Genomic DNA, 21008 nt, shown 5'->3' with positions numbered 1-21008 from the left:
TGATATTGCACGCCAGACCCTTATAAAGTCCACTGGCATAAGTACATTGGAATTCATTCCTGAGTTTGATCAGTTCTGGGGCATGGGCCAAACTGTTTATGTAAGGCTAGATGAAGCCTGGGCATGGGTGAATTCACCAAGAAAAACAGCACCTTGTAAGGCCTTGGGGGAAAAAGACCACCTGGTTTTCTCTGGTGGCACCTCAACTTTGCACACACTTGAACATTCAAACACCCCAGAAGTCCTTCTGTGTCTCCATATGGCCACTCCTGGTGAGATCTGCCCTGCCAGGCTCTACTGCCCATGTAGCCGATCTGGACAACTCGTCTATGCCCTCCATCCCCAGTCCTCCTCCTGCTACTCCCTCTTATGACAAAATCACCACACAGTGACATTGCCTAGTTAGCTGCTCTTTAGAAAACACTGCCACTTTGGCTGGAAAAGTCCAGCGTTGAGGCATTTCCACCCAGGCAAAATGCACCCAAGAAACAAAGCAAGTTGTGCCTCCCTCAACCACAGCAGGGAGTCATGCATCAGAGTCAGTGTGTTGGCAGGGACGGCAACCTCAACAATTTTCTCTTAACCCTTCCTTTGTTCTCCATTCCATTTGAGCTCCCTGAACAACAGGTGCTTTTGAAGACAGAAACTGTGTCCCCTTGTCCTTACATTCTACACTCCTAGCTCTGGAGTATACAGAAGTAGATGCTTAGTGATGGTTTGCTGGATGAACGACACTTCTAGTTGTTGCCTTTTTTCTTGCCCCTCTCCCCTTACACCATACATACCAGCCACAGAGGGGAGCTTCCATTCCATGCCTTCCCATACCCTCAGCCTTCACATATTTTTTTCCTCACTACATAACACACATCCACCTTCAAGTCACCATTTAGACCTCCACTTTCCAGGAAACTTTCCTGACTCCTTAGATTGGTTTCTCCCATTAGACATTCCCATGGCTCCCCGTACTTCCTCCTTATGGTACCCATCACCCCACATGTAACTACTTGTCCAAGTGTCTGCCTTCCCCACTGAATGGCAAACTGCAAGGAGACAGTGGGCCACACATTCTGTAAACATCTGTAGAATGAAAGAATGAATGAATTTCTCTGTAAAACACATGCATTAAGAATTAGGACCTTTCTCTGAAGAACTCTCAGCCCGAATCTCTAACCACAGAATATCGAAGGGAACCCAAATCTACAAGTTGGCCCTTCTAGAAGATAGTCCAGCTTCTCCCTCACCTGCCCCAGGTTTGTCACACTTAACTCACCCACCAGGACTCATCGGTCTCTTGAGGGTGAGTATTTATTTATTTTATATGCTATATTTACTACAGCAATTTGCTTTTATCTTTTCTCTATTTTTCTTTCATTGTGCCATTTTTAGCCGATTTTAGTTCTTTTTATTATATTTCCCCGTTTTCCTTATTCCTATTCAAAAGAAAACTTCATTATAAGAAGGCATAGCTCTAAGCAGCTGATTTTTCCTAAACTGGAAACATCAGGTGTCACTCCCATCTTCTCCCATTCCTCCCCACCAGCTAGCACTGCAGAGCAATTTCTTCCATCCAAAGGAAGCCTTCTGGTCCTGTCCTGGGAGAGTCCCTAGACTGTAAAGACTTTTCACTAGGATGGTGAAGTGTTTCCCACCAAAAGTCACTGCATCTAACCACAAAAGAGAGCAAAAGGCCAAGCTTCTCTGGCCCCAGAGAACAAATAAGTTCAGCCTCTAAATGCAACCTTATTGTGAGTGTAATTCATTATGTTTCCCCAGAGCCAGGCTCAGGAGCCTTCATCTGTAAAGTGTCAGAAAATGTCGGAAAAGTGAATAAAGTAACAATGATTGAATGAATGACCGAAAGAGTGAGGACAGATGAATGAATGGGTGAGATGATGGTACACAGATGGACTAATGAACAAACGAATAAACAGGAGAAATGAATGAATCAGTGAATGAATCAATAGGTAAATTAACAGACAGATGTATATGATGGTCAGAGGGATAAATGAGTGAGTGGCAAAGCGAATAAGTAAATTAGTGGATGAGTGATTGAGTGAATAGATGAATGAATGAATAAATGAGTGGATTAATAAATAAGTTGTAGTGAGCCCTATAACTCAGGCATAAACCAGGCATGTTCCTGAGACTGGAAAATGAAACTTGATACTAAAAATACAATAAAGTAATTTAAAAAAAAAACAATGTGATAATACAGAGCTCATTGATCAGGGCCCCAAGATCAATATTCTTCTGGACAAATCTTCAGCGTGGCTTCTCAGCTCCACCCATTGACTGTCACTGGAGCTGTGGAAAAGACAGATTGAGAGACGGTGTGTGGGTGCTGAGAGGTTGTATGTGTGATCAGGACAGTGCTTCTTTTCTCTAGCTGTGATTTAGAATCCTCTGGGGAGTTTTCAGAAAGTAATTGTGATTTACTTGGATTCAAGGCAGAGGGCAGGGGGACGGGAGCAGAAAGGAGAGAGGCATGGCTTCCTTTGTTTTTATAAAGGCTCCCACAAAATCTAATGCGCAGCCAGGGTTTGCGAATCGCTGGCTCCATGGTGAACAACATTCTGATGTGGGTACTTGGACACAATCATTTAGGTGCCAATGGCATCTTCATGTGACCAAACCAAAAAAAAATGGCCTTTCTTCTGTTCTTTTAACCCAGTAATGTGTGAAACTCACACACATACACACACACACACACACACACACACGATTTATTTTATTGCCTACGCTACCCACACCCTCTGGAAGGGACAGCCTCACCCCACGTCTCCCCCTCCCTCGCTCCACACTCTTGGCTGATTTTACAGGGTAGACAGTTGGCCTAGGGGCAGAGTTCTGGGGTAGAGGTCAGATCAGGTAAAAGTCAGGAATGGGGAGAGACATGGGCAGAGAGGCTCAAAGATATCTAAAATACACAGTATTTTGACAATTAAAAAAAATTTTTTTACCTAGCCACTATGATCCGGTAGCATCAAAATTGTCAACATAAAATGTCTCTTCTGTCAAAATATCTCCCTTAGGAGGCAAGATGGCTGGTGAGATTTTGCTATACAAGGAAACAGTAAGATCGCTGACAACCACCTGGCCAAAGGACAGGCAGGGAAATCAGGTGGAGAGCAAGCCAATCACTTGAAAAATAAGCATGGTGTTCTCAGCGCCTGGGAACCAGGGATCTCGGGAGGCACTTCTCTGCTTCAATGAAGGGGCTTAAGCTTGGGCCACCAGACAGTTCCAACAGTGTGTGTATGGTCTGCTTCTTTTCTGTCCAGGTTGCCTTCATTTTTAAGAAGGTTCTTTTTGGAAGTTCGATCTACTGTCTTCACTGTGCCAAGAAGAGATGAAAGGAAAAGTTTGGAGGACAGTGAGAACAGAGAAAACCACTAGGTTTCTTGGGATGAAGAATAGGTAGGTATAGGGTGGAGCAAAGCACAGGGAATTGCTCACCTATTCCCAGGTACTTGTTCCAGGGAAAGATAAAGGAAAAGGAGGGAAGGAATCTTGAAGCTTGAAACTTGCAGGAGGTAAATTCTGGATCAATAAAAGGAAGTGCTCCTTCACACAGCAGAGAACGAATTTACAGAACTCATCATCCCAAGAGGAGATGCAGCTGAAAATATAAATAAGATCCCAAAACCTGTAGATATAAATTGGATTATTGAAAGAAAAATGATGACATTCAGCTGACATCTAGGAGAACAATCCTGTTCTCCCCTAATTTACTCTTTAGTGCCCTAGATTAAGACAAGATCCTGAACTGTAGGTACCAAGGAGATGACCTAGTGTGATCATCCAACAATCTCATGTTTGATTGCCTAGGAAACTAACTTTTCTTCCTTCTTGCTTCCTTCCTTGTAAGCACCAGTGACAGGTTCCATCTGTTAAACACCTTCTATTTCCCAGGCACTATTTCTTTACACCCACTGTCTAATTTAAATCAAGAATCCAAAAAGCATTTATTGAGTACTTTTTTGTGTGCTCACCACTTTACAAAATTTTACTGGTAGTGGAGAATTAAAAGACTCTGTCCAGGTGTTTGAGAAGGCTGTGATACATTTGAGAAGACAGAAAAAATATGCATAATTTATTAAACAATTGACAGGTATAGGAAACCACTAGAGTTGATTGATAAATACAGGAAATCACTGCATGTTTGAGGCATGTCAGATAAGAACTAGTGGAGGATGAGGACTTAGCAAACGTGTTTATAGCAGGTGATTAAGAGTAGCTCCCTGGATCCAGACTCTGTGATTTCAAGTACCAGCCCTTGCATTTCGAAGCTGTGGAATTTGGATAAGTTACTCAACCTCTCTGAACCTCAGTTTCTTTATCTGTAAAATGTGTATGCTAGGAATACCTTCCTCCTGGGGTTGTTGAAGGATTAAATGAATCAATGCATGCAAAGCATTCTCCTACTGACCCTGCCTTTGGTTAAACCTTTCTAGAAGCCAGATATAGGAGAACCCACTGATGCGGATCATCTAGGTCTGCCCACCAGGGCAGAGACCAGAGTGGAGAAGGGACCTGGAGGAGCAGAATGGAGATGCCGGGCGCACCATCCAATCTAAAGCACATTCCTGCTGTTATCCTCACAGAACCTTATTCCTTTATTTAATTGCAGTTAGAACAATTACTGTTTATTTAATAGAAATTGATTTAAAACAATGCCTTAAACATAGTAAGTGTTCAATAAGCATTAGTTATCAGTATTATTATCTTTTGTAAGGGCCAGCATGAGGAGAGAGGTGACCCAGGGGGCAGGCCAACCACTTCCTCTGCTGTGTGCTGTGTGGTCGGGATGAAATTCAGAAAATCTCATCTCACGCTGTCTCTCCCGAGCGCTGCGCTCTAGACACACTGCCCTTCTCTCTGTTCCTTGAACACAACAGTGAGCTCTTTCCACCTCAGAGTTTTCACACGCGACTTCCTCCTGCCTGGAGTGTCTCTCCTCCCCCGTTCTTCACATGGCTGGCTCCCGCTCATCCCGAAAGTCTAGCTTAAATGTCACTTCCTCAGAGAGGCTTTCTATTGCCATCTGTATCCATCAGGGTCCTGGCAGGAAACAATGGCACATTCACATTAGGATAATTCAAGGAGGTTTCTAAAAGGACTATGCATGAAGGCAAGAAGCGAGACAAAGGGGTACCACCAGGGAGAGGACAGAACCACCCCTAGCCCAGAAGCATGAAGGAGCAGGACAAAGAATGTGGCCAGCCCAGGGTAACAAGCCAGGGAGAAAGCTAGGGGAGTAAATATCCCAACCTCACTCTCCTCTCACCCTCTAATCTCTGGCTGACCACCCGCTTTGGCTGAACCCTATTAGAAGCCAGACATAAGAGAATCCACTGATGTGGACCCACCAGGGCAGAGACCAGAGTGGAGGAAGGACCTGGAGGAGCACAATGGAGATGCCAGATGCACCATCCAACCTAAAGCACATCCCCTCTCAGAATCTTACTCTTTTCTTTAACTTCAGTTAGAACAACTTCTATTTATTTAATAGAAATGTACTTATTTTATTTAACAGCCATCTCTCACAATGCCATGAGCACTGAAACCATCTTGGCTTTGCTTACCACCAGGTACCCAGTACCTAGCACAGCACTGGGGACATAGCAGATAATTGGTAAATGTTTGAGACAAATGAGTAGATGAATAAGGTTGCCACTGCATAAGAAGTGATAGCCAAAGGTCCAAACTGTATTGTTCCAAAGATATACAGCCATCTCAAGCTTGGCCCAGACCAATAGTCAAGTATATCAGAATGCAAGAGACCCAATCTATGTGGACATGTGTCCCCTCTATGCAGAGACTTTACCTGGAGTGACAGGATCCTGGTTGGAGGTCACTTGTCCATTGTGAGCAGGACCTGAGTCAACAGCTGAGAATTAAAGACAGATCCAATCCTCAGGAGAGGACCTAGCAAGAACCACACAAGGCAGTAGGGCCTCAGCTGGAGCTCACGCCCAGGCAGGATCCCGGTTGCCTGGGGAAAGAAATGAAGCAGACTTTGTCATGGAGTCTCATAAACCAACCTCCCTCCATTCTCCACACTGCAGCCAGTGTGATTTTTCTAAATTATAAATCTAATCATGCCATTCCGCCACTGAAACTCCCACTCACTTTCTCATTTATTCCATGCCTGTCATGTGCAAGTCAAAACTCTTTCACATGGCTTCTAAGTCCCTGCATATCCTGGCCCCTGCCTGCCTCTCCCGCCTCATCTCACCTTCACCTCCAACAGGCACCCATGCATACACTTGCACGGTGCATGTGCACACGCACCACCCCACCCAACTTTCCACCATGCCATTCCCTCCCTCACCTCTGTGTCTTTTCACACAGTTTCCTCAAATGAAACACTCTTCACCAGCAATTCTCGTCCACCTGGCTAACATTTTTCTTATTCTTTGGGTCTCAGCTTAGACTTGCTTCCTTTGGATCACTTCCAAGGACCTTCTAAGGTGGGGTTGCAGAGCTCTCCTTAGGGTTTTCAGGTTGTCTCAGTACCTTGTGCTTCCCTCATCAGAACACTGGCCCCTCTGTGTTATTTGCCTATCTGAGTGTCTGTCTCCCTACTGGACAATGACTTCGTGAAGGTGGGGCAGAGTCTGCCTTGTCCTCCATTGTATACCCAACACCTAGCACAGTACCTGGCAGATAATAAGTGTTCAAAATATAGCTGAATGACTGAGTGGATGGATGGATAGTGGGTGGTCCATGACTGATGTTAAGAGAAAGCATTGATTCAGAGCAGTTCAATGGAGGCTCACCAATATGTACTGGACCAAAGAGAATCACAAAGTTCTAGTCATTCCAGAACCACCCATGGGGTCAGACAGGCTGAAGGGACCCCTGCCCTGATTCGAGCTTCCAGCGGAGGTTTTATTGCCTGTGAGTGAGCACAGTCAGGGAGGCCCAGGTTAATGTTACGCAGGAAAGACTTCCTGAGAGAAGTGAACACTGGGATTCAACAGTGATGTGCGGGAGAAATAATACCGTCGAGAATATGTTATTGAATACTTATTTTATGTCAGGGTCTGAGCCAAGAGCTTATATATTTTATTTCATGTAAATGACAGAGGCAGAATGTAAACTCAAAGAGTCTGATTCCAGGACTACACACCTAATGAATATACTACAAAGTCTCTCAAAGCTTGGATGGAGATGAAACAGGAAGGTGTCCCCAGCACAGACACCCAACAAAGACAATGATGGAAATAAGCAGGTCCTGGACAGGATTTGGCACAGTGTCAGCTCCAGCAGATGTAGGGAAGCAGAGAGCCGAAGACAAAGAGTGAAGGATGAGGCTGAACATCAGGCTAAAGACCTTAGGGTTGGACCCATTGGCAGTAGGATGTGTTGGAATCATGATTACCTGGAGCCTGACAGAGAGCTTCCCATGGCTGATGTACAGGATGGGTGACAAAGGAAAAAAAGACAGAAGATCAGCTGTGAGGCTCCAGGGTGACTGAGGTGACAGGTGACAAGTAACTGAACTCGGAAGAAGGCCCGGGAATAAAGAAGCCATAGCAGAGGAACACAGTTAAGATATGAGGAAGTGAGAGGGAGTGGGGAGCCCCCATTCAGCCCTATCATTCTGTTTTTATTCTCAGGGCAAACTAAAGTATTGACTCAGTTCTAGTTCCTGCCCCAGACCCAAAAGCTGCTTCTGTTTCCAATTGTCAACACAAGCAGAATGAAAGTCACCCACATTTGTTATTTGCCTTTCTGCTGCATGGAGGGGCCCAGGGATCCCAAAGTCATTAAGCCAGGGATGGTTTTGGAGTCTCTAACCTCCATTCTCTCCATGATACTGAGGAAGATGCTTGATTTAATTGGCCTGATTTAAAAAAAAAAAAAAATTCTTGTGATGACTTTCATGGAAATAGACTACTAGCTGAGAGACCTTGGTGATGAATAAAAGTTTAGTGCCTGAAGAGCTTCAACAGTCCACCACTCTGAACCTGACTTCCTCCGGCTGGCTAACTCTTCTCCCAAGTGTGTCTCCTTGACCAAGCAGAGACCTCCCACCTAGGGGCTGTCACTTGGAGTTAGAGGTGAAAAGCAGAGCTGGATGGAGGCTCATGGGAATCTTGCCCTCTCTAATCTGTCTCCCATCTAGCACCCAGCATGTGCATTCTAAAACACACACTCATTGATTCATTATACACCTTAAAACCTGCAGGAGATTCTCAAGATCCTAGAGATGAATTCCAAATCTTTAACATGGCTTCAAGGCCCTTTGGGATCAAGCCCCAGGCTACCTCTCTAGCCTCATATAAGTTTATACTCTGTTTCCTGGCTGTGAATTGCTTCCAAGTGCCTCGGGGGCACCTTCGTGCCCCTCATTGGAACTGGGGGAGGAAGCCACAAGTGTACCAGGCATCCCATCAATGCAGGCTGTTGGAGCAGTAGCAAATTGCAATGACCTCGTATTTAACTTTGGGAATCTATATTGATTTCCTGGGGCTGCTGTAACACATAGGCCACTTTGTGGCTTAAAACAACAGAAATTTATTTTTGCCCAGTTCTAGAGGCCAGAAGTCTGAGATTGAGCTGTCAGCAGGGCTATGCTCCTTTCAAATACCCTAGCGGAGAGTACTTCCTCCCCCTTTCCAGCTTCCAGTGACTGTTAGCATTCTTTGGGTTGTGGATGCATCACTCCAATCTCTGCCTCCATCTTCATGTGGCCTTTTCCTCTTCTCTGCCAGCATTCTCCTCTTTTGTCTCTTATAGAGTCACTTATCATTGGACTTAGGGCCCACCCAGATAATCTAAGATGATCTCATCTTGAGATCCTTAACTTAGTTACATCTGCAAAGACACTTTTTCCAAATAAAGTCACATTCACACGTTCCAGGTTAGGATGTGAAGGTATCTTTTTGGGACCTGACCAAAGAAGGTGAGTTGGAGGTAACTCTTGGACGAAACGACTCTTTGGAAATAAAAGTAGCAGATGAGGAATGGCAGTGTGGCCCAGGGAGGTGTCAGGAAGGGCAAAGGTGCCCATCAATTTGCTCTTTAAGCTGTACCCCAGTTTTGCAATGAAGCCCTGACCCCCAAGGAAACTCAGAAGGGACCAGAAGTAGACCAGAGCCTGAGGTATACTTCTGCTCCCGCTTCCTCCCTCTGGAATTGGGATCTTGCACATCAGCACCCCTTGACCTCAATGCTCTAAGACCCATATCGTTACGTCTATTTTATGAACTTAAGGAAAGCAGCAGATAGAGGGGAAAGACCATAAACTTTGGAGTCAGAAGACTGGGTTTGAATCCTGGCTCTGCCACTTTCTAGTTGCCTCAGTTTCCTTCACTATAAAGAGGTAATGCTATTTCTCTCTCAGGGCTGTTCGGGTAAGTGAAATATAAGCACTGTGCCTGGCCGGTAACAGGGGTTCTAGACATGCTCTGCCTCCTGGCCACCTTCAAAGGTCACCCACTCCTTCTGTGGATATCCAGGAAGGATGATAGCCCCATACCTCCCCAATTCTGCAGGCCTCCAGTCCGAGAGGGACGTTGAAAAAGACAGATATCATGGGAAGAGGGGAGGGAGCTCTAATGGACTCTCTGCTTACACTGCACAAACAAGCTCAGGCAGAAACTCCTCCTCCTTTGTTCTTTAGGACCCAGCAATGCTTCAGCCCCTGCCACCCTGCATTAAGCAGTCTTTCAACTCTCTGTCCTTCTTTATCTAATAAATGAGGCCACTGGGTGAAAGCTGGCACTCCCGTGGTACCTTAGCATGCCTTCCACTTTTCTCCTAGTTGTTATGTAGGATATGATATCATTCGCCTAATCTATTGTTGTTGGACCAAGACGGGGCTGTTTACGTCACACTCTTGTTGTTGAAAAGTCTAGCAAAGCTCATATCCTTTGAGTATGACAGGAGCCAAATATTCCAAGATTCTATAAGATATTTGTCAGCAAAGAGACTGAGGGGACCAGTGAGAAAAAGTATCACCAAATTGGAAATGAAAGTCCTCTGATATCCCACCACCACAACCCCTTTCTTGCTCCCATTTGTCACTCTGTACTGGGAAATATCACAGTATGAGGAGGTGGCTGATTTTAGGAGAGATTGTGTAATACTTGGCAGTGGCTGTAAAATATTTCCTGGGGGAAGAATTTCTTGCATCCTATGTAAGTCTGGGGAAGAATCATTCCCCTTTACACTCGAGGTTTCACATTGCCTGTCTCCATGTAACTGGCTCTTTTGCCCCACTGGGATAATAACATTTTCCAACTTACTGCAAGCTAGAGGGTCATTGTCATCTTTAAGCTACCCCAGGGTCCCAGGGGCCACAGTGACTGAAGGGTGTCCTAGTCCAGGTACACCTTTATTGAAGGAAACTCTAGTCTGGGCCAGCAGTTCTCAGCTGTGGGCAGTTTTGCTCCCCAACCCCTACCCTGGGGACATTTGGTAATGTTTGGAGACATTTTTAGTTGTTGCTATTAGGCAGGGGTTGCTATTGGCATCTAGTGGGTAGATGCTAGGGATGCTGCAAAGCATCCTATAATGTACAGAACTGCTCCCACAACAAAGAATTATCCAGCCCCAAATGTCCATAGGTTGAGAGTTTAAGAAGCCCTGAACTGGACCCTTCGTACACAATGTGGAAACACCTCTTTGGGTTGCACTAAACTCCCTCCAGCAGCATGGGTCATGCCCTGGCATTGCACACTTGCTAGGTGAGCTGGTTTTCCCTCTAGCAATGGGCTCACCCAACTCTCTGCCTGCAACCTCACCCCCTCAGGAAGAGCATTCTTGTGGCTAAGATGAAAGACTCATGCCGCAGGCCCCTATGCCAACTCGCCACTTGATTGCTTTTAATTAATTCTGCTTGATTACAGCACATGGGAGTCACATCGGAGAGATAAGACAGGCTCTTTATATTCTGTCTTCATTAAAAAGTTTGGATCTGGAAGTTTTTTCAAAGAGCTATGTGTCTCCTTTACTTCTGTGTCATTTTTAATTGAGGAGGGCACAGGGAGATGTGCTGAGCTGTGCTGAATGGAGACTTTGCAAATGCAAGATGGGATGTCTGAGGCCCCTTCTGGGGAAAAAGGCATCTAGACTGAGACTCAGTAATCCAAAGGAGATAGTCAGGACAGAGTCAGTCCACTGTGTCTGAAAGAGAGGTATAGGGAGAGGAAGGGAACCACCAGCATCTCTTTTAGTCCATTACCAATGGTACATTAGCCCAGATCTACAGAACAACATGGTGCAGATTCTTTGCCAGGTGTGGATTCTAGGGAATGAGCTGGAAGACTGTTCCATGGTAATAAGAGGAGAGAGAAAGAGAGGATGGATTACCACTAATTATCAGTAGCCTTCTTCTCTAGCTAGAGGACCATACCCTCCTTGGGGACACCTTGCCCAACTTCTCTATGCAGATTTGATCACCCCTGCCTCTCTACCCCTACAGTGCATGGTTCATCTTTCCAGCAAAGCATCATGTTTTATTAATTATCTATTGCTGTGTAACAAATCACCCCAAAACTTAGAGTCTTAACACAACAAATATTTATTATCTCACAGTTTCTGTGTGTCAGGAATTCAGGTGTGGCTTAGCTCAGAGCATCTGGCTCAAAGTCCCTCATGATGCTGTAATCAAGGAGGGTAGGATCCACTTCCAAGCTCATTCACATGGCTGTTGGCGGGCCTCACGTCCTCACTATCACCTGGAGATATCAGTTTCTTGCCATATGGGCCTCTCCACATAAGAACTCACAATATGGCCACAGGCTTCCCACAAAACAAATGAGCCAGCGAGTAAGAGGGCAGCCCAGAACAGAAGCCAGAGGGTCTTTTTGTAACCTAATCTTGGAAGAGACATCTCACCACTTTCACAGTATTCTTTTTGTTAGAAATGATTTGCTAGGTCCAGTTCACATGCAAGGGAACGAAAACACACCAAGACATGAATGCCAGGAGGTGGGGGCTACTGGGGACTATCTTGGCGGCAGCCTACCATACCTGTTGCATTATAATAATCCGCCTCTTCTTCTAGAAAAGTCGTTCCTTGTACTTGAGACCCCTGTTTATTTACCTCTTAACCTCTAACACCTGCCCCAGGGTCTGGGACATGCTGGGCACTCAAGAGGTGTTTGGTAGAATGAACAAACACATAAATGCATGCACATATGTATGAATGAATTAATGAATGAATGCATGGGTCAATTAAGTAACCATTTCTTAAACCTTACTTAGACTTGTCAAACCAGTCTTCAACAAAGAAAACGTGTTTGTCTCCAGAACTGCTGTGTCAGGAGCAAATACATCCAGATCATCTAAAAATTCAATTAGGTTATTTAGACATAAATTCAAAATAACAGCATGCAATCATATTTTATTCCATTTAACATGGGCCCATTACTAGCCTCTCCTATTATAGTTTGGTCTGAGTCCACTTTCAAATGTTTTCTCTTTAGGGACTAATGACTGATAGTAAATCAATAATGCTGAAAAAATAAAGCTTTTCATTATTTTAAACGGCTTTCAGGTGACACTAAACAGTACAGTGATGATCAGGAGTGAAGTAGTTGTGTCTAAACTTAGTTAAATTTCATGCAAGATCAATCAAAAGAGGAGCCTGGAACTCAGGAGCAGAGGTTTAAGAGAAACCAGGAAATCCTAGAGCCTGAGGACCCAGCACACAAGCTGGGATAAGTCAAAAGCTGGACGGTGAGCCCAGCTGAAGCAGACTGAAATAAATCAATCCATGTCAGTGTTGATCCAGGATCAAGACAAGTGTTAACAAGTAGTCAACAAATGAACAGCTGTTCAAGCAAGTTCAGTCACAAGAAAGTTTAGGAGACGATAGGTGTTTCTGCAGGTGAGTGAAACAGGCAGATGCAAAGAACATGGCAGGGAGTGAGGAAGCATAAGGTCCCAGGGCCCTGGGCTCAGAGACGGAGCATCTCAAACACATAAGAATGGTCTGAGCCAAGTAAGATCCCCATACTAGGAGGACTAAAGTACAAGGACAGGGCAAAAGGTGGGGAGGGAGGGACTGAAAAATTAGCCCCAGATATCAGGGGTACAAAGTTAGGACTTGGTTTCAGGATTAAGCAGAAAGCTTATATTCAAGATTGGACTGAGTCCTTGAGGTACTGGATCTTAAAAAGAGGCTCCTTAAATTTCCCTTTCCCCAGAACTGAATTGGGCTCAGAGCCTGGAGGTGGCTGGAATGGGGACACTGGGTTCTAGGGAAAGAGCAAGGAACCTGTACCTTCCTATCCATCCTGCCCCGACTCCTGAAGGAGAGGTGCGCTCAAGTTCAGGGTCAGCATATTGGACCACAGTCTCACTGAATAGGATTCCAAAGGGGTCCAGCAAACATGGGTGTGGTCATTTTATGGATGTTCTCTCTTCTCCCATGAGATTAGGTAAGAGAGCTCAAAGGAACTTTCTGGGAGAAAAATATCTTGGTGGTTGATCTAAGCCAGCCCAGCTCTAAGCATCAAGGTAAAACCTCTTGGCTCTTCTTCTGGTTCTATTAACAAACACTGAAGCTTTGGACTAATCTGTTCTCCCACTGAAATGGTACGGGTTGAGACTTGGTTCCAAGCTTTTAAGGTGAAAGAATATGAAACAGATCAAAACATTTTAGGCCATGGATGACCACACAGGTAAGGCAAAAATGGCCCCTCGTAACCAAGGCTGCTGATTCATGCACCACATTGGGTTCTGTGTATAGAACACCCTCAGGTTGTCTTGGGTTCCTTGCCTACAACCATGACACGATCATATCTCAGCTATACCCCAATATTACTTCCAGGAGTCAATGAGACCAAACCTTCATGCCCAGGAATCAAGCCGGGAGAGGAGGGCTCTGGGGTACAGAGTCAACCGGGCCATTGCAGTTTCAATGGAGAGACTTGCACAGGCAGTTTATGGAGAAGACCAATGGTATAGAAACCAGCATGACCATAATTTGCTGTAGATAAAGGGTGACTTTTAGAAGATGGGAGAAACCACATATTGAACTCATCCTAAGGGAACTACTTCCAAGGAGTTAATTAGGATAAATCATTCAGTGTGGGTTATTTCTTTATTTATTTAACAACCCTTTATTGATGCCTGCCTGCAATGTGGCAGGCACTGTGGGGAATACAAACATGCCTAAGGTATGGTCTCTGGTCTCAAAAGAGCTTGTAATCTGGGGAAAGAGACAGATGCCTACAGAGTGAACACAAGAGAGGAAGGAAGTAGGGGAAGGGTTGAGCATGCAACGAATCTGCCTCCAGGTTACAACTAGAACCCTTAGGCTCAGATGTCAGGCACCGATTTAGAATTCCAATACAGTGGCAGAGTTGGAAAAGCCCTCCCAGGTCTGAGGGTAAAGGAGCATCCTTATGGACAGCTGGAAAGCAAAGTGACCTGTGGTTCCAATCTAAATCTGAGCATTCCTGGTATTTATTCTAAGTTGTGTTGGCTGGTTGTGTGTGCTATGCCTAAGCCTCACATTAAACAAGAGGGCTGGCTGTGGGTGAGCTGAATTATTGGACTGTCTCAAAAACTGAATATGGGGTAGGCATGCAGGAATGGGGAGCAAGGAAAAAGATATTTGACACATTCAAAAATATTTCTTGTTTTGCAAGATGAAAGAGCATTCTGGAAATCGGAGGGTGGTGTTGGTCGCACAAAAATGAATGTATTTAATACCAGTGAGCCATACACTTAAGAAGATACATTTCGTCGATCTGTGTATTTTACTACAATTTTTTAAAGTTGAAAAAAAAATCTGTTTTTTGTTTGTTTGTTTGTTTGTTTTTGAGACAGATTCTCTCTTTATTGTGCAGGCTGGTGTGCAGTGGCACAATCGAGGCTCACTGCAACCTCAGCCTCCCGAGTAGCCAGGACTACAGGCGTGTGCCAGCATCCCCGGCTAATTTTTGTATTTTGAATAGGGGTGGCCAGACTGGTCTCCAACTCCGGGCCTCAAGTTGTCTGCCCACCTCAGACTCCTAACGTGCTAGGATTTACAGGCATGAACCCCCGTACCCAGTCTGAAAAAAATTTCCTGAATTAACTAACGCGTACCAAGCATTACGTTATATGCTAGCCCAGACAAAAATATGAATAAGACAGAATCTTTGCCCATCAGATGCTCACAGTTTGAGAGGGAAAGGCAGGAAATAATAAATTTCAGCTCAGACATCACCTCTCCCAGGAAGCCTTCCCTGATCCTCTCAGCTTGAGTTAGGGCTGCTTCAAGTTCCTCCTTAACAGTCTGTGCTTGTTTGTTTCATAATTATCTTCATTTATTCAACAAACATTTATTAAGCTAGGCATTAGGGATATAAAACCAAATGAGGCTTTCAGTGTGAAGGAGGAAACAAATATACAGATGAACGAGTGCAAAAGAAAAAAAATTCATGACTGGGCAGTGGCTCACACCTGTAATCCCAGCACTTTGGGAGGCCAAGGCAGGCAGATCACTTGAGGTCAGGAGTTCAAGACCAACCTGACCAACATGGCAAAACCATGTCTCTACTAAAAATACAAAAATTAGCCAGGCGTGGTGGTGCATGCCTGTAGTCCCAGTTACCCAGGAGACTGAGGCAGAAGAACTGCTTGAACCCAGAAGGCAGAGGTTGCTGTGAGCCAAGACCACATCACTGCACCCCAGCCTGGGCAACAGAGTGAGATTCCATCTAATAAAAAAAAAAAATTTTTTTTTTTTAATCACTACCAGAACTCTCTGACCCCAAAGCTGAGCTTCTGAAGGTTGGGTCCAGTAAATGCTTGCAGAATAAATGAATGAAAGGGTGGATGTATATGAATAAGTGAGTGCTGTGGTATAGAGGAATGAGTTACAAACTACATGACCGTGCATTTGAACAGGGGCCATTTAAACTGCGTTTCAAAAGTAAAATAGGAGTCTGCAGGGAGAAAGGAAAGGTACCTCAGACAAGGGCATGGCTGTGGGAAGAAGCCTGAAGGTGGGTGAGCTGTGGAGAGTTTGGTACTGGGGAATCTGGCAAAGAAGCAGAGGGAACCAGGTCTGGAAGGGCCACGTGGGTTCTAACGAGTCTTCAGTTGCTGTGATGATGATTAAAAGCTACAAAAGGTTTATAAGCTGAAGAATGTGGCTTTTTTTTGAGACAGAGTCTCAATCTATCACCGAGGCTGGAGTGCAGGGGCACAATCTCAGCTCACTGCAACCTTCATCTCCCGGGTTCAAGTGATTCTGCTGCCTCAGCTTCCTGAGTAGCAGGACTACAGGTGGGCGCCACCACACCCAGCTAATTTTTGTATTTTTAGTAGAGACGGGGTTTCACCATATTGGTCAGGCTGGTCTTGAATTCCTGACCTCGTGATCCGCCCGCCTCAGTCTTCCAAAGTGCTGGGATTACGGGTGTGAGCCACCGCGCCCGGCCCTAACTTTTTATTTCAGCTTGCTCACTCTGCCATGCGTTGGAGGAAGTGCAATTGAGTCTATGGAGGATGGTCCAAAGGGCCAGGTAAGAGATGATCTTTACTTATGTGGTAGAAACAGACAGAGAAAGGTACTGAAATTCAGAAATACTTAAGAAGTATGGCAGACAGGATTTGGCAACAAATTGGCCTGGAAGGTGCGTTCATTTATTCACAAATATTTACGGAACCTTGACTGCATACGAGGCACCATTCTAGACGCTGAACAAGAGAGCCAATGTCTCCACGCCCATGAAACTTACACTGGGGGAGGGTGGATGTTACATAAATAAACAAGCAAACAAAAAGAAACATGATAAACATGTGCCATGCCATGAACTTGGACAAGTTGTTTTAATTTTTCTGTGGCTCAGTTTCCTCATCTGTTAAACAGGCACATTAGTAGAACCCTCCTTATAGGGTGGTTGTAAGGATTTAATGAGTTAATATATGTTCAGGGCTTAGAACAATGCGTGTCCCATAGTAAGCACTGTGTAAGTATTAGCTATTATAACAAGAAAAACAACACAGGAAAATGCATGGAGGGACTTCCATCCTAGAGCTAGGGAAAGGTGACTTTGGTTAGCAGGGGAAGGAAGGGTTCTCTGGGTTGCTTACTCTTGAGCTGGAACTAGAAAATGGACAGAAGAGCCAGAAATGCAAAGTTCTAGGAAAAAGTGCTCCAGACAAGGGAAAGACCCCAAGGCTGGAATTAGGAGCATCCAAAAAATAGAGTCAGCATGGCCAGAGTGCAGTGAACAAAGACAGGGCTGAGAAATAAAACCAGAGGCTGGCCAAGGATAGATCCTGAGGGGTCTGCTGCAATAGTGGTGGGAAGGAAGCTATTGGAGGGCTTTACATAAAACAGTGATCTCCTTTGATTTACACCTTTAAAACATCACTAGGGAGGCTTATAGTAGGATGCAAAACATGGCTACAATTTCCTCCAATTCCTGTGAGCTCGCCCCTTGCCACGTGGCATGGCTGCTCCCCCATCAAGAGGAGTCTATTTCTCCATCCACATGGTTCTGAGTTGGCCTTAGGAAATTACTTTGATCAAGAGAAGGCAACAGAAGTTATTTGGGGAGCTCCAAAGCCAGATCTCAAGTACAACACTGCATAGCTTCCACTCTTAGCCTCTAGCTGCCATGTGTATTAATCATATTTTTCACTTTGCTTTATAATGTTTTGACATCCTGGGGAGAGTTGCTGACTGGGGAGAGACTACCCCTCTCTAGCTAATTCCTAGAGACAGTGAACAGCTTGTCGGTGAGCATGCCTCTCATATACAGACCAACCAACACACATGCACGCCCCCAGCCACCTCCTTCCTCCAACTCTCACACACCAGACAATTCCCTGCCTTCAACCAATCTAGGACCAAGTACCAGGCAGCAAGCAGCAGCCCTAATGCCTCAAAGCCCACTGAAATTATTCAAACTAGCCAATCCTAAACCATTTGCCCTCCCCTGCCTTGCCTTCCTGCGGAAACCCAGTAGAGGGCATGGCTTCCGCTCCCTCCTTTCCGCCTCCTGACCACCACTGATGCTTCCCCCTCTGGCCCCACATGGCATGCTATTCCGTGCTTCTTATTTCTAGGGGACCTGGGAGTAACATTCAACTTTTCTTGCAGTGGCACTGACTCATGTCATCACCTAGTCGCCCTTATAACGTAAGACCCAAGCACAAATTGCCCTTTGAAGGAACTCAGGCTAGCCCACTGGAAGATGGGACTACAAAAAGCAGAGACACATCATCCCAGCTGAAGGTCCCTGGACCACCGCCCCAGTTGATTTGTCACTGACTGCAGCTCAATGAGTGACCCCCAGAGACACTCACAGAAAACTCACTGTGTGTCCAGGACTCTGAGGTTGTCCTAGGTGACCAGCTTCCCCAGGGGTGACTTCTCCCTTTCGATCCAATTCACGTCAAAGATGAGTCTTAGGCCGGACACAGTGGCTCACGCCTATAATCCCAGCACTGTGGGAGGACAAGGCGGGCAGATCACTTGAGGTCAGGAGTTTGTGACTAGCCTGGCCAACATAGTGAAACCCCACCTCTACTGAAAAACACAAAAATTAGCCAGGAGTGGTGATGCATGCCTGTAATTCCAGCTACTCTGTAGGCTGAGACAGGAGAATTGCTTGAACCCAGGAGGCGGAGGTTGCAGTGAGCCGAGATCGCGGCACTGCACTCCTGCCTGAGTGACAGAGTGAGACTCTGTCTAAAAAAAAAAAATTAAAATTAAAATTTAAAAAAAGATGAGCCTTAAACACCATGTGATGCTTTATGCCATTTATTCTGGCAGCGCTCCAATGAGACGGAAAGTGGGAGCAGCCCAGTTGGTGGCATGAGCCAGACACAGTCAGAGGGTCAGACGATCAACTGACCAGGAGAATGGATGTCAGTGCAGAAACCATTCTCAGAATCTGGGGGATTCTTTCCCCTTTCTTATACCTGCCTATTAAACATCCAAATGGAAATGTTGAGCTCTAAGTTGGACATTCACACTGGAGCTCCAGGGAGATGTCTAGGCGGGAGACGTAAAGCTGTGAGTCATTCAACTTATAAAAGATGTCAAAAGCTGTGGGTCTTAGGAGATCACCTATTAAAAAAAACATGGCAAGAGGAGAAAAAGAGGGTCCAGAATCCACAGAGTCTAGACATTGTGTAGAGGAAGAGGAGAGGGCAAGGAGGGCAAATAGAGGAGAAGTAGCAGTGAGGGAGGCCAGGGGGAGAGAATAATGCGTTTGCAGGATAAACGGGTCAGAAGAGAAAGGACTGTTACATTGGGCAAGGTATAGGTCATGGCTGGCTATGATCAGAGCAGTTTCTGTGGCATTGTGAAGACAAGAGCCAAGTTCTGGTATGCAGAGGGGAGAGTGAGAGATGTGGAAGTAAGGACAGTGGATTCAAGCAAATCCTTTGAGAAGTTTTATTGTGAAGAACGCACAAAAAATGAACAACACTAGGGCGGGGCAACGGGTCAAGGGAAGGAACTTTTGTTTTACACTTTTATGGTTGTGAAATGTAGCAGACGTTCAAAAGAATAGCTGTAGTACACATATGCTGTTCAAAGGGATTTTTTCTTTTCTTCTTTTTTAAAGATGAGAGGTGCTACAGCATTTTGTATGCTAATGGGATGATCCAGTTGAGACAGGAGAAACTGATGATGCAGGAAAGAGAAAGGATATTTACAGGAACAAAGTCCTTGAGAAGGGGAGAAAGAACAGGATCCAGGGCCCGAGTGGAGGGTCGGCCTCTGTTAAGAGTAGGGACACGTCTTTCGTTGTAATAGAAGGAGGTTTGTCAGTTTCGTGATAGAAAGACAGGGGAGTTCTTGTCTGATTGCTTCTAAGACTCAGTGAAGTATAAGGCAAGGTCATCAGCTGACAGTGAGGGAGGGAGGGGCAGTGTCTGAGCCGAGAGAGACTGCCTACCCTCTCAGAGTGGGGAAGGGGAGGTAAGGAGGAAAGGTTGTGGCATTGCTGGGCAGCGTCAGATGCCCATCTGAGATTTGTGGCCCCAAATTCAAAGTGAGACCAGTCAGCAGAGTTACAAGGGTTTCTCCAGCAATGCTCAGAGGCCTGGATGCAGATTCCAGGAAGACCAATAGATAGGGTTAGCCAGGACAGAGGTTTTGCTGGAAGACAGTTAAGGACATTTGTAAGGAAATGATTACAATCAATCTGATACAGTTTGGCTCTGTGTCCCCACCCAAATCTCATCTGGAATTGTAATTGCCATGTTTGAGGGAGGGACCTGGTGGGAGGTGACTGGATCATGTGGGCTGTTTCCTCCATGCTGTTCTCATGATAGGGTGGGAGTTCTCATGAGATCTGATGGTTTATAAGCGGTGATTTCCCCTGTGTGTTCTCTCTCTCCTGCTGCCATGTAAGATGTGCCTTGCTTCCCATTTGCCTTCCACCATGATTGTAAGTTTACCAAAGCCTCCCCAGCCATGTGGAACTGTGAGTCAATTAAAGCTCTTTGCTTTGCAAATTACCCAGTCTCAGTGATTCTTTATAGCAGTGTGAGAATAGACTAATACACCACACTTAGCTGGTTAAGGAAGGGGGAGATGACATGGTGGGAGGGGGTCAAGAAAGACTGAGGGCAGCTTCCAGGTTTTTGCCACCCACCTACAGGCACCATTTGCCAAGATGCCATTCCCATATAGGAGGAAGTCCAGGTTTGGGAGGGGGACTCTGAGTGGAGATGCTGATAGGTGTGTCTGTGGGGATGCAGGTAGACAGACATCACTCCCACCTCGCTGGACCCTCTGGCCTGCCCTTGGCCCCTAACTGAAAAGGTGAAAGACAACCTCATTGGCCCCAGTGTCTAGTGCCCTGCACAGGCAACTGCAGCCTCCCTCTTTCTTTAGGAATCTGTCAGGGCCTGTTTGCTGGTCTTTTCAGTTTAATACATTTTAATCAGAAAATTAATCAGGAAACACCAGTTCAGCAGATAATTGAACAATGAGGAGACATGATAATTGCTGTTTAGTCTAATTAACTTTGTTAAGTCTTTATTGACAACAGACTTTCTGAGTGAAACTTATTAAATGTCCTTCC

Source organism: Trachypithecus francoisi, unplaced genomic scaffold (assembly GCF_009764315.1).
Source record: "Trachypithecus francoisi isolate TF-2019V2 unplaced genomic scaffold, Tfra_2.0 Lachesis_group12, whole genome shotgun sequence".
Lineage (NCBI taxonomy): Eukaryota > Metazoa > Chordata > Mammalia > Primates > Cercopithecidae > Trachypithecus > Trachypithecus francoisi.
Note: the sequence above shows the minus strand (reverse complement) of the source record.